Source organism: Brienomyrus brachyistius, chromosome 8 (genome assembly GCF_023856365.1).
Source record: "Brienomyrus brachyistius isolate T26 chromosome 8, BBRACH_0.4, whole genome shotgun sequence".
NCBI classification, from domain to species: domain Eukaryota; kingdom Metazoa; phylum Chordata; class Actinopteri; order Osteoglossiformes; family Mormyridae; genus Brienomyrus; species Brienomyrus brachyistius.
The window spans coordinates 17,951,643-17,965,040 of record NC_064540.1 but is presented as its reverse complement, the minus strand read 5'-3'; the positions used below and the strand labels follow the sequence as shown (position 1 = coordinate 17,965,040).

Genomic DNA, 13,398 nt, shown 5'->3' with positions numbered 1-13,398 from the left:
AATATTCTTCTTTGAATTAACGTCTCCAGTGCAAAGACACCACATGCTCTCAAAAAACACTACAGGTGTTTCCTGAAAATGTGAACATAAAGTATCTGTGCTGTCCAAGAGTGTGAAGAGGGACTGCTGCCCCGATATTTTTATGCTCTCCTAACAAAACAGGCCAGTTCACTTAAAATGAATGCAACAATAATGATAATGACTGATGCAAGTCCATCCATTTCTTCTTGTGTTTAGGGTCCTAAGGGACCTGGAATTGATCCCTGGCAGCATAGAGCACAAGGCACAGGGCAGGGAACACCCTGGACGGGATGCCAATGGCAGAACACAAAGACATGGACACACGCGGTCATGTATACACACACAGAGTATTGGTGAGTAACAGTACTACCCACTAAGCCACCGTGACCTTCAGTTCTAAAAATTGCATCCAGGAAAAACATATGAATTACATTCATTTAGCAGACACTTTTACTGGAACCAAAGCATCAGATCCTGGAGTAGCTAGGGATTAAGGATTTAGCTCAAGGGCTCAACAGTGAAGCAACTGTCCCATTGCTGGGATTTGAACTGGTGACCATCTGATCACAGACAAATGCACTAAGCCACATGCACCCACATTCATCTTAACTGCGCTTTGTGTAGCACTGTCGCCTAACTTCTCAGGTTTGATTTCTGCCTCCGTTCTGTGCGTGCACTTCGCGTGCTTTCCCCGCGCCATGGGGGCGTGCCCCCACAGGCCACAGACCTGCAGCTGGGCTGGCTGCTGTCTCTGAATAGCATGTGATGCATGACTGTAACTGTGCATGTGCTCCACGATGGACTAGAATCTCGCCCCCATCCTCAGGGAAAAGCACCAGCCCCCTGAAACCCTGACTGGAATAACTGGAAGCCGGGGTGTTGAAAATATGGCAGAGACATCCCCCAATATCAAAAGACCCCCCTCCCCCCCACTTAAAATCACATTTCATTCTCTGTGAAGCTCCAGTCTGACCCCCACTCTCTACGGCTTTCCCCACACCCTCAATAATGTCACAGGAACACATACCTGTTTAGGGCTGAACGATTCTGCAAATAAAGCACACTGAGATATTTTTGCAACCGCTGTCCATAACGACACTGTTTGCCATGTAAAGCGTTTCTGTCATTATACAGATGAAACAATTATCTTTCTTTATGAATCCGTGTGATACTGAGGCCAATTTGCTGTGCATGAGGAACACCAGCATGAAACCTACTGAATGAAGATTGCAGGCCTACAGTATATCAGACAAGCACATTGTATCATTTGGATCAGCTGCTATTTTTTACGTTTAAACCCTAAACAGTATTTTAAATGATGAAATCTTTATGATTCTAAAATTATTGAAGTCTTTTATACATCGCATCCTTTCATAATATGACTATTGCATGTGTGCCCCATGTCATGTTGCAATATAAACTGCACCCAACTGCCACTGCCAGGGCAACCCCCCCAGTCTACCTCGCACGTGGCAAATAAAGCCATTGGATCCTTGAATTACTTTGGTCAAATATGCAAATGTGCAAAATATGTAAAATGCATCCTGAAAAAAAATGCAGTAAATTATTGCTGAAAAATGTGTCACCCATACAATGCTGGATAAATAAATGGCAGATTTAAAAAAATGCAGCACAAGGCATACAGACCAGCAGGCAAGTTAATCTGCAGAGAATCGGGCTGCTTTTGGTAAAACGATTCCTGTCTTTACGCTACGCACTAAGCGGGGTCTCAGACTCAGTCAGCACTGAACTTGCCTTTATGGTGAATAAGGAGCAGCGCAGTCGGGGTGATGACGCAGTCGATGGGGCCCGGGTGCCCTCTCTCTCTGCACAGCCCCGTGCACCGAGACCGTGGCCTGTCCTTCAACACGGGGCAAACGCCAGAACGCAGCAGGGAGAGAGAGGAGAGCCAGGATCAGCTGGAGGAGCGGTCACTCCTACATAAGAGAGAGGAGCAAAGAGAGGAGGAGTGAGAGAGAGGGAGAAATGGAAACAGAGAGAGAGAGAGAGAAGGGGCAGGACTCAATATTGATTGCCAGCGTTACTAACATCATTAAGATTTTACATACAGTACATGCTGCGTGTTAAATGCCTTTTCCTTGGATAAATAAATACAATTTTGATTTAAATCAGTAGAGAAAGAAAACAAACATAAAGATTAAGCGTAGTGGTTAAGAACCCAACCGAAAGGCTGCTTATGAAGCCCAAGGAGGGATCCTGCTGTTGGACCCTAAAGAGAAGCGCTCAACATGAATAAATTCAGGAAAAATACCTGCATATGTCACTTTAGACGAAAAGAGAGAAGCAGGAACTGCAGCTCGGCAAGTAGACATTAAGTGACAGACCTACAGATCAAACAAACAGGCACTTTTTAAAGAGACGAGACTGAAAGCTGAGCCGCTCTCGTCGGGGACCAGCGCAAACCACGCATTTGAACAAAACCCACTGTGTCTACGTGTGTCTTGGCGACAGTCACTGGTGACGGCAGTGGGCGGAGACACTGTGGGGCTTCTTCGAATTTGGATTTTGAGCCTGGCAGCGTAGGCAATAGCTGGAGCCATGAGGAAGGTCTTCATCCCTGACCCAACCAATCGAACGCAAGGCGTGTCGCTCAGAATTCCAGATGCTGGAATACACAGGCATACCCATAAAGACACGCACAAGAGCCAGCATCTCCTGGGAAAAGACTAGAAGAGGCTCCAGGCTTGCACTGGAGGAGCAGATATGGAAAATGGACAGATAGACAATTATGTGACCCAGCAGCGGATTAGTATTCCGTCCAGGGTGGAAGCGGTTAGAAGATGGATAAATAGATGGATGGATGATTAGGTGCCCATAACCCTCCTAAATTTCTTCTTATCCAAAAATAACTTGAAATGTTCTCACCAATGTTCCTCAATAGATTTAGTCTCTGCAGTAAAACCACAAAGGAATCAGCTGATGAAGTGTCATGTTTAGTCATACGAAGTTCAGAGGTTGTGTCATACAGGCAGGGATGCTGGTTTAGCATTCAAAAGTAGAATGATTTTCCCGAGTGGTAAATGACCCCCGTCCCTGATACGAATCATCACTCCCTGAGCTTTTAAAGCTTTCCTCCGCTTCTCTCACTGGACCGGACATCGATTACTGCAGCAATGACACCCCGACAGTGGGTGACCAATGAGGCGGACAGCGCCCACAGCCCCTCAATGCCCCTCAAAGCCTCTCGCTGGAGACAGTTCTTTGGAGGAAGAAATGCAAACGTGGCTGCAGCAGATCAAAGTGAAGGATAACGTCAGAGTGCCCATCGCCCCTCCCCCGAGCGCCAAGCCCTGCTTTCTCGTGGTCGCTTTGATGCGGTTGCTTTGTGGCTGCTGTCCTCACAGTGTGAGCTATAAGAGCAGACCTCTTCCCTCGCCGTTTGAGGTATTTGAACAGGCAGCTTGCTTCACAGCATGATCGAGAAAAGCGGGCCACCCCCGTGCAATACGAGCTGCAATAGCAGGCCACTCCCCTTACACTATCAGCTATAACAGCAGGCCACTCCCCTTACACTATCAGCTATAACAGCAGGCCACTCCCCTTACACTATCAGCTATAACAGCAGGCCACTCCCCTTACACTATCAGCTATAACACTCCCCTTACACTATGAGGTATAACAGCAGGCCACTCCGCTTATACTATCAGCTATAGGAGCAGGCGACTCTCCTTCATTATGAGCTATAATAGCAGGCCACTCTCCTTCATTATGAGCTATAATAGCAGGCCACTCTCCTTCATTATGAGCTATAACAGCAGGCCACTCCCCTTACACTATCAGCTATAACAGCAGGCCACTCTCCTTCATTATGAGCTATAACAGCAGGCCACTCTCTTTTATTATGAGCTATAATAGCAGGCCACTCCCCTGCCATTATGAGCAATAAGGCCACTCCTAGAAACTGTGACCAGAATGATCCCACCAGTCCCTGTGCACCAGCCATTCAGTACCATTACAGTCATAAGTATAATTACGTCTTTTTCCGAGACCCTAATAAATACTGTAGTAGATGCTACATGCTAGCATGTCTGAGCAGCACTTCCTGTTCTGGACAGTCTGAGCAGGGATTTGATAAAAATTTGGGCTCCCACAAGCCTCAGTGGTTGTTGGGTTTAATTATGCATGTTTAGGAATATCTTTTTTTCTTTCAGAAATTAATGAGTTTGCTATTTGTAATGATGTTCGTTAATTGTGTCTGTTGGTATGTATAAGTTGTGTTGTAATTGTGTTTGTTAAATATGTCTTAAGAGGCAGACTAGGCATTTAGTTTGGTGAGATGCTTTTTTGTCGCATATCAAGTTTACGGTGCAGTAATCCAATCATAACTACAACAGTCATTGCAGGGTTTCTGCTACTGGTCCTGAACCCCACAATTATTTAATTAACAGTTTCTGTTTCATCAAAACTGATTCATTTGTCCTCTCATCTATACCCATTGCTACAATACTAAGGTACCTCTGTAAACAAAAAATTGCTGGCAAACTGGTAAACATAGGTTTGTCTTTGTTGAGATGAAACGGCATCTCATCCACGGTGTCCCCTGTCTTAATACCTGTGCATTCTGGGTAATCTCCTGCCTCCATGTGCTTCTGTACTGGATAAACAGTTCTGGGAGATGAATGAATAGATTGTTTTGTTTTGCATGTTCATCTACGCAGATCACTCATATATAGAAAATGGCTGTTGGCGTATTTCTAACAGAACACAACGGAATACGTGCCCATCTTCTAATTCATCTCCCATTTTCTTAGAAACTTCATTAATTAATTTCTTAGAACTAAAGTTATATCTCTAGCTTGTAGGCCAACACAACTATATATTTTAATTTCTGTGGGATTATAAATAATAATTTGTATTATGATAAATGGTATGCTACAGCCCCTCTTCCTGCAAGCCCGACCAAGATAAGCAGTTAGAAGAGGAAGAGATGGATGGATAATAAAGGTATTATTTCATATTTGGCCAAAATATTTGTAATGTTTATGCTGGTCCCCATTCATCTTCCTACCATTTATTCAGTATGGGGGGGCTTGAGCTTCTCTACGAACCATGGCAAGAGGACACCCTGTGAGGAACACCTGTCCATCAAAGATCACGCGGATGCCCAACATCACACCTTATGAGGAATTTACAGATTCCAGATGACCAAGGAAACCAGATATTCGCACTAACCAGGCAGTTGCCGTATTGCCTAGCACAGCACATCAAACTCGCAAGCAGGATTTTATCATCGTTAACTCTTTTTTTCTTTGTTCAGCCGTTAAATTAACACTTATTTTCTGTGCCTACAGCACTGGTTAAAACGAGGATCCGGCCTGCAGTCGGACTCGGCTCCGTGGTTACGGGCTTGACGTAGGTGAGATAAACTGACTGGCCGCAAAGAGGATTAGCGTTTCCGGCTAATCGCTACCGGGTCTGATCCCAGCAGTCAGCCCCCAACACTGATGCCAGGTGTGCGGATAAGGTTCATACAACATAAAATGCTCAGTGTAGCCCAGTGTGGTTGACGTTAGGTTTTCTAATGGAAATTTTAATCAGTGATTGCTAACTCACATCACTCAAAACTGGACACTAGCAAACTGTTTCATAAGAAAATTTCACTAAACTCTACTTTGTGGTAAATATAAAATGCCCCATTTAATATTCACACAGGAGTTTATGTGCCAGAGAGATTTCAAACTCTGCTTGAGTTTACAATCATCTATGTGTGCATTCATCCAATTTCCGTCGCTTCGCTTCAGGACACGGTTGTGGTGAGCCTGGATGCTGTGCCAGGCACGAGGCAGGGGACACCGTGGATGGGATGCCAGCCTACGACTATCAACTTGAATTTGCAATGCTAAAAAAAGATTCACAGCTACATTTCTGAGCAGGAAATGGGTAATTATTGTGCTTCCTTTTATGAAAGATGCATACGCAAGATCAACATAAACCTTCTTGACTTAAGAGCTTCCCCGGCCAACTTAAAATACTACCTATAAAGCATTTTGGCCATGTTGCGACCTCAGAGAATGAAAAAAGATTCTCCGCTATGGAAACTGGTGAAATTTAAAACAATGGCCTAACTGGATCACACAGGGACATAATCTCCTTTGTGCTTTACTACCACAAAGGTTATGCTTTCTTGGAACAAAACAGGGATTTGATTTAGACCTTGATGAAAAAAGTACATATCCTTTTAAAACCCACTACAACACGATAATACTTCATAATCTGGCATGAAGTGGCCTTGTTTCTATGGCAACAACAGGTCTGCTTTGAGGCCTAAGTAGTCAATAATGACAGACTGCAAAGCATTCAGTAAAAAGGTCTGTTAGCTATATTTACACCGTGAGCTTATTAGGACCCTAGAATGTGAATTGGTTAATTTTATGTTTAAACAGACCTCTTCCTAAAAATCTTTTGTTCCTTTCTGTAAACTGTGCCGGCTGTTATTAAAATTACATACTGTCACGCCCACCGGGAGCCGATCCACGGAGGTGACCAATTACATGGGAAGCTAGAAAAGGACTCATCCGTGGTTGTGAAGTATTTGCCAATGTTCCATTGCAATACCAAGCCTCCATTGTCTCTTGTCTTACCCTCAAACCTACCCGCTCCTGTCTGCCTTCCATGTGTTCCTTCCCCAGACCAGCCCTCGACCCTGAACCTCCTGTCCAGCCCTCCCTGCCAGGCCCCGGACCTCTCGTCTCCCCTCCCCTCCGTCTCCGTGTCCTGTGCCTGCCCGTCGGACTGACCACCCCGGCTTCTGACCAAACCTTCTGTCCCCGACCATTCTACCTGTCTCGCCCTCGGAAAGCCCTTAGCCTTGAAGATCTAATAAAGATCGTTTCATCCAGCATCTCGGGGTCTGTGTCTCCCTGCCAGATCTCCCCTGACACATACCCTTTTGGATATTTGTTCAAATCATGTCCCTTAATCAATGTCAACTGCCATATTTTACATTGACACTAAATAAGACATGTCAAACATATTAAATGTTTTATAACATTGTTATTACACATAATATAGTATTGCATATCACAATATAACACAATATGAAAATACAGCAGCAAAACCATAAGGCATTGTCCAAACTTGCCCTCCCTCACGTAACAATGACAATTTGTTACATTGCCTAAATGCACTGATGTCCGTGTGGTGTGGAGGCTCAGCAAGAATCATGGTCACTTCAACCCCTCCCAGTCACCTCAACCCCTCCCAGTCCCCTCAGCCCCTCACGGTCACCTCAGCCCCCCACGGTCACCCCAACCCCTCCCGGTCACCTCAGCCCCTCACGGTCACCTCAGCTCCCCACGGTCACCTCAGCTCCCCACGGTCACCTCAGCCCCCCACAGTCACCTCAGCCGGCCACGGTCACTTCAACCCCTCCACGGTCACCTCAGCCCCCCACGGTCACCTCAAGCCTTCCCGGTCACCTCAGCCCCTCACGGTCACCTCAGCCCCCCACGGTCACCCCAACCCCTCCCGGTCACCTCAGCCCCTCACGGTCACCTCAACCCCTCCCGGTCACCTCAGCCCCCCACGTTCACCCCAACCCCTCCCGGTCACCTCAGCCCCTCACGGTCACCTCAGCCTTCTTTGGTTGTGAACTCAATTAGATGCCCAACTCTGTCTGCAGTTTGCATGTGTTTGCGAGACTCTCACCTGGTCTGGCCATGTACTCTACCTGTATTAATAAGCCAAAGTGATGCGGTGCAAAATGCTCAGGGGTGTGGCTTCTTTTCTAGGGTTTGTAGGGACCGGATGGACCCAGCAAGAGAGGGAACGCTAAGTGGATCAGGAGTCAGGGTCGGTGCTGGATTCACGACAAGTTCATAGGAGCTGCTAAAGTTCTGATCACATGAGGGGGAGTTGGAGGAGACAGATTCTTATACAGCAGGCATGTTAATAGTGAAATACTAACATCTGCACCGATTTCTGACCTCATGACCAAAATAATGCTGACGATATCTGATGTGCTCTGCAGGCATCTTTAAGCAATAACATTCCTAAATCTGCACGCAAAGTCACAGAATTCTCAGTTTAAATGACTTTAAATACACTGGTAAGAAATCGGAGTTACTATATACTAGTACATGCACTCAATTTTTACAATTTTCCCAACGTATTACTTGTCATACTTGATCAACAGATGCATTTCTCTTGTTATGTAATTCATCAGTATTCATATTACGTCACTATACACTTTTATTTGAATCAAAGGCAGCTTTAGTTAAAATATGATGGGCAATTTTTATTCACTTACTTATGTAGCAGGAGAATAAAGAAAAAGGCAAGTATGTTATCCCAAGAGACCCCTGAGAAAATAATCAAAATTATGCAGAAAAATGAAAAAGCCCATGCAAAGTGCATCTATATAAAAGACACAAAAGCTTAGCCCTGATTTTCCAAATAGCTGAAGAGCAAATTTCTGGAACTCACACCATCCATTTTTTTACTGTTTATCTGATGAGAACCTAAATGTCAGGCTTCCTTATCATATGTTACAGTGTCGGGAACCAAAACTCAATCAGTCATGTAATCCACCAAAGGACTTTCCTTAGATTCCAGAAAATTAGTAAGACAACAGAAATTTACTTGAAAATGTAATCTGTGGATTATGTTTTGGAAATTTGCTCTACTGTTTTTCAAATACACCTTTCAAAGGTGATGTTAGTAGACTAAAGCTTCCTCCCTCGGCATACAGTCAGTATTACCATCTACGTGGGAAACCTGATTTGGCACACAGTTTGGAAACAGGATGAAAGCAGCGACCTGCAGGGGGTGAGAAGCAGCTGGCTTTGACTCTGGATGTGGGTTAACGGGATGCAGAGTCAAGACTAAATGCAGGTTATCCCACAGCAACAAGTAACAGAAAACATCTCTGTATTTTCTACCCATTCTTAGCCGAATGAAATCCTGTCAGATGTGTGGAATTTGCATGTTCTTCTTGCTCTGTATGTTGGTGAATGCATATATTATTCTGTTACAAAAAGCTGGACGAAATGGATTTCATAGGCAGCATTCGCAAGTCCAGAAACGATTAATTCAAAAACAAACCATTGGTCATGGTGAGTCATTGCATTGTTATTAGCTCAGTGGTCACCAACTGGTGAACTTTGGATTGAAATACAATTGAATGCAGACTGCCTCATAGACCCCCAGCACCGCTCTGCAATTTTTTTGTCCAATACGTGGTGCAGTGGACCTTGGTTTTGTGTTGCTGATGGAATTTGGCATTTGGGGAAAATAGTTGGGTATCCCTTGGAATACAGACTCATACTGTGATTTTGTCAGCAGTCAGGGAAGGGGTGTAAAATGCACACATGCAGGGCTGCTGCTAGGGATTCTGTGCTGCATGAAAGCGTATCATATTGGGCCCTCAGATGAGACTAAATCAATGGTGCTCCAAATTTTTTTTGGAACTTCCCCCCTCTTTACGGCACCCCTGGACACATGAATTGAACGTTAAAAAGGTTGGACCTAATCCTAGGTGAAAACCAAATAAGAGGTAAGATACATAACCTAAATCCATAACATAATCCATGCCATAACGTCTATTAGGTATGATTCAGTCATGGTGGTCTCTCATATCCAGGGTTGGGGATTGAAATCCTACCCCTGCTGTGTGTGTGGAGCTTACAAACTCTCCCCATTTTAGTTAGCTGCTTTGATTTCCCACCACAATGAAAAAAAACGCATGCAGGATAATTGGCATCTCAAAATGTCAGTACACATACCACCTGCAGTTCACCCTCGGAACTCCGTCTGACGTTAAGCACGTTTTGGCCTTGCCTGTACTTAGATGGGAGACTGACTGAAAAACCAGTGATGCTTCTGGGTGAGGTGTTAGTGTAGCCAGCAGTTTAGTGCATTTTGTAGTCTGTGTGGATCCCAGTGCCCCAGTGCAGTAAAACTGGCACCATCCTTCAGATGAGATCTGGACTCCCTGAGGTCATAAAAGATCCCCGGACATCCTTTGAAAGAGTAAGGGTGGTACCCTGATGTCCTGGCTAAACCTGCGCACCGTGGCCCTATCAGATCCGGCCTCCTACTCATCCCCTATATCTAACTGGTGAATACTCTCCTGTGGATTGGTGCAGGATGGCTGTGAGGCATCATCCAGGTGGGGGCTGCACAGTGGGGGCTGAAGTGCCTCCCCATTGGTTCTTTAAAAATATTTGGGTATCTTGAAAATTGCTATATAAATATAACATAAATTCCTGTATATTATTATAATACCGATTATTATTTTTAATATTACAATGAAGAAAATTATAACATGTATTTGTGCTGGTCTACAGTCTCTAGGAGAGCTTTCAGTCCTGGCTTTGAAAATAGCTCTGCATATTTATCACTGATGTCTGAAAATGTTGCATGTTGATTAAACTTCGGTTTAATTCAGTTTAATTCAGTTGCCAAATATTTGCTTTTGTATGATGTGAACTGTGTTAGTAACTGCGTTGAATTTTTAATTTTAGATTCAGCTGCATCAAAGCTGTCCTAGATAACTAATAGGCCTTCATCCAGAAAGAGAGATGTGTCTCTGACCTGACTTTTTGAAAGAATGCTTCTGTATTTCTCAGGTGCTGAAATTTCCCGAGAGGGATGGGCCTGCTAAAGAACACTGAGGGCAAACTGTCAATCTGTCAATCCACAGTTCAACCAGAGGATCAAATATCATCTTGTCTATGAGAACTTTCACGACTCGGTTGCAGGATTGTTGTTCAAACAGAAAACACTGCTGGTGTAATGAGATCCCTCCTTTACGGTGGCGGCTTCCTTCCGTGACAGAGAATAGCTCCTGTTCCACTCTGGGGCCACAATATAAATCTGGCCATTCATAGTACTTTCTTACTGCAGACGACCCAACCTTCCACTGCGAGACTTTTCTTCATCCTCGTACAGTATGAAGTGAGAAAGGGGAGGTTAACTTTCAGCAAGACATGTAAAGTGCTTTGGGTGTCTTGAAAAGTACTATATAAATTTAACATAATTCCTGTATATTATTATAATACTGATTATTATTTATCATCTTACAATGAAGAAACGTCAACATAGAAAGCAAAGGGCAATGGCTAAATGATGGATGGATGGATGGTGGATGCCAAACATTTTAGGGAATATGTAAAGTATGCTTCTGGTTTAATGACCCAATTTATTTATTCACATAAGATCTTACATAAGCGTTATATAATTGAAGATCATCTCTGAAATTTCTTTTAAGCCCGGGGGGACACTCTGATTCAGTGGATCGTGTCGTTGCCTCCCATTCCCAGGATTATGGTATTAAATCTGACCTCAGACCTGTGTGTGTGCCCATTTGCCTGTGCCCATGTGGGTCTCCATCCTTCCAACGTCACACGCTACAGGTTGGACTCATGTGCAGATGTTATCGTTATGGTGTCATACTGCGCTGTTATGGGTTCATCCTGCCTAATTCCACAAGAAAACCTTAAGGTACAAGAGTCAAGTCGTTGTATTCAAGTTGACCTTGAAATGTTAAACGTATAAGAGTCAAATATTTTCAATGTCAACAAAACAAAGCTGTACCGTGAAAATTTTGTTAGACAGCATCAAAATGTCAGTGTTAATACTGAAACTGATAGTGTCATTAAAAAAATCATTACCCATAAGCATCTGCAACAGACAACTCACCAGTTGTGTCAGGTGTTGCACTGCAAGATAAACAGTGATGCTAAGCAAGGCTTGTCTGCCCTCCTTTTGACCGTTGTAGGCTCCCTCCACATTAATGGCGCTCTGCTATTAATGTCCCCGAACTCGAGGTGTGGTCCTGTTTTACAGGTGTGGTCCGTTTCAGTCCACCTTAACTCCCAGCATCATCTTGCATTGAATGTAATCCCAAATCTCACTTCCCGCTGATTGCTATCTAGCCATTCCCGATGCTCTGCTTGTAATCTCTCTGTGAGCTCTGTTTTCACTGTGGGGGGGTGACAATAAAGCATGCCTTCAGAAGGTTTAGCGTCTAAAAGGCCTCAGGCAGCGTGGCGGCATGTTTGAAGAGGAGAGAAAGGATCCTCTGCTCCCACATTGCAAAGCTTTATCTTTCTGCTGCACTCTGCCATCTGCTGTTGGGTCTGCAGAAGTGCAAAGGACAGTCATTAAATAGACACTTCACTGAATCAGTGGTGACTCCGCTTTTAGTAAACACTTCTCCTCTTTGTCACTGTGACTATACAGCATTTTATCACATAGCTGTCTCATTTATCCAGAGAATATTTTACTCATGTATTCGGCTGGATATTTTTTGCTCATACAATTTACATTGAGTGTTCAGCTGAAGGACACTAAGCAGGAAGCCCTCTAGGGAACTGAGGACCATTAACTTATGATCCCTATCATAAAGTACTACATTGCTTGCTAGCCTGTAAGCAAAAGTATGAAGATATGTGGCACCATGAAAAAGCGACTTAGAAATTTAGGAAAAGGGATCAATAAGTCTATTAGAGCAGCATAAAATAAGCATGATTTTTTGCTTGAAACCTTACGAGTGAGATGTGCTCTGGCTCTAGGTTGCTCCCATTTTTCCCAGGGTGCCTTTCTGCAGCACAGTGAAACTGCTGAGTCTTCACCTCCCAGGCTATGGCCCCCATCCCAACATCTGGCCCCCAACACGCTTAATGCTGCCTCCCAGTGATCAGACTCATACTTGCAGGGGGGGGGGGCTTCAGCTGGTGGAGTTGTCCTCACTCTGCTGCATCCACACCCCCTGCCGGTCAGAATCCGGGCCCCCGCTGCTTCGTGATGCTAATGCTAACCTGAGGCACATGAGACCTTGCCTTTCCTCTTTGAAATGTGGCCATGCAAACCCAGCGGCGTAACATCGACACTGATAGTGTTTGCATGTGAGAAAGGCAGCTAAAAAACAAAACACATCGGCATTACGTTTATCCTGTTGTCTCTGCTCCATGTATGTGTGCGACACAGAGCTCTAAAACAGAATTATGTCTGTTCAAAGACTTAGCAGCAGCAGATGTTGCGCCCAAATTCAAGGCAGCCTTGTGTACGAAAAACCCTACTGCGCTTGCAAAGTCTCAGGTCAGATGCGTCCTTGAGAACATCTGTAGCATTTTCTTTATGCGCCACTTACTGCAATGAGCAACCCGAAGTGAATATCACGGTAACGGCAGCCTTTATCTATCTTCATGTAAGGTGGCCTTTTAATTGGTGTTTTTGTGAAAGTGTGTGTATTTGGGTCTATAATAATTAGCGACATATGGCTAAATGCATGCCGATGCCAGGATAGCTGTCCTCAGATGAGGTCGCTGGTGTGCAGACGTTCCGAAATACCCCCCCACCCCTCTCTTCCATCTCAAGGTTGCTGATGCAGCTGAGAAAGCGACCTCATCTCTT

At 44.4% G+C, this 13,398-nt stretch overlaps 1 protein-coding gene across 1 annotated transcript in view; it reads right to left on the bottom strand.

The window, feature by feature from the left end:
* The window catches only part of LOC125747759 (neuron navigator 1-like), a 121,767-nt gene extending 109,954 nt beyond the window's left edge, over window positions 1-11,813 (bottom strand). The window contains 2 exon segments of the mRNA XM_049023231.1: window positions 1,777-1,958; window positions 11,683-11,813. The gene's annotated coding sequence lies outside the window, so the exon portion shown is untranslated.
* Window positions 11,814-13,398: the final 1,585 nt, after the last annotated feature.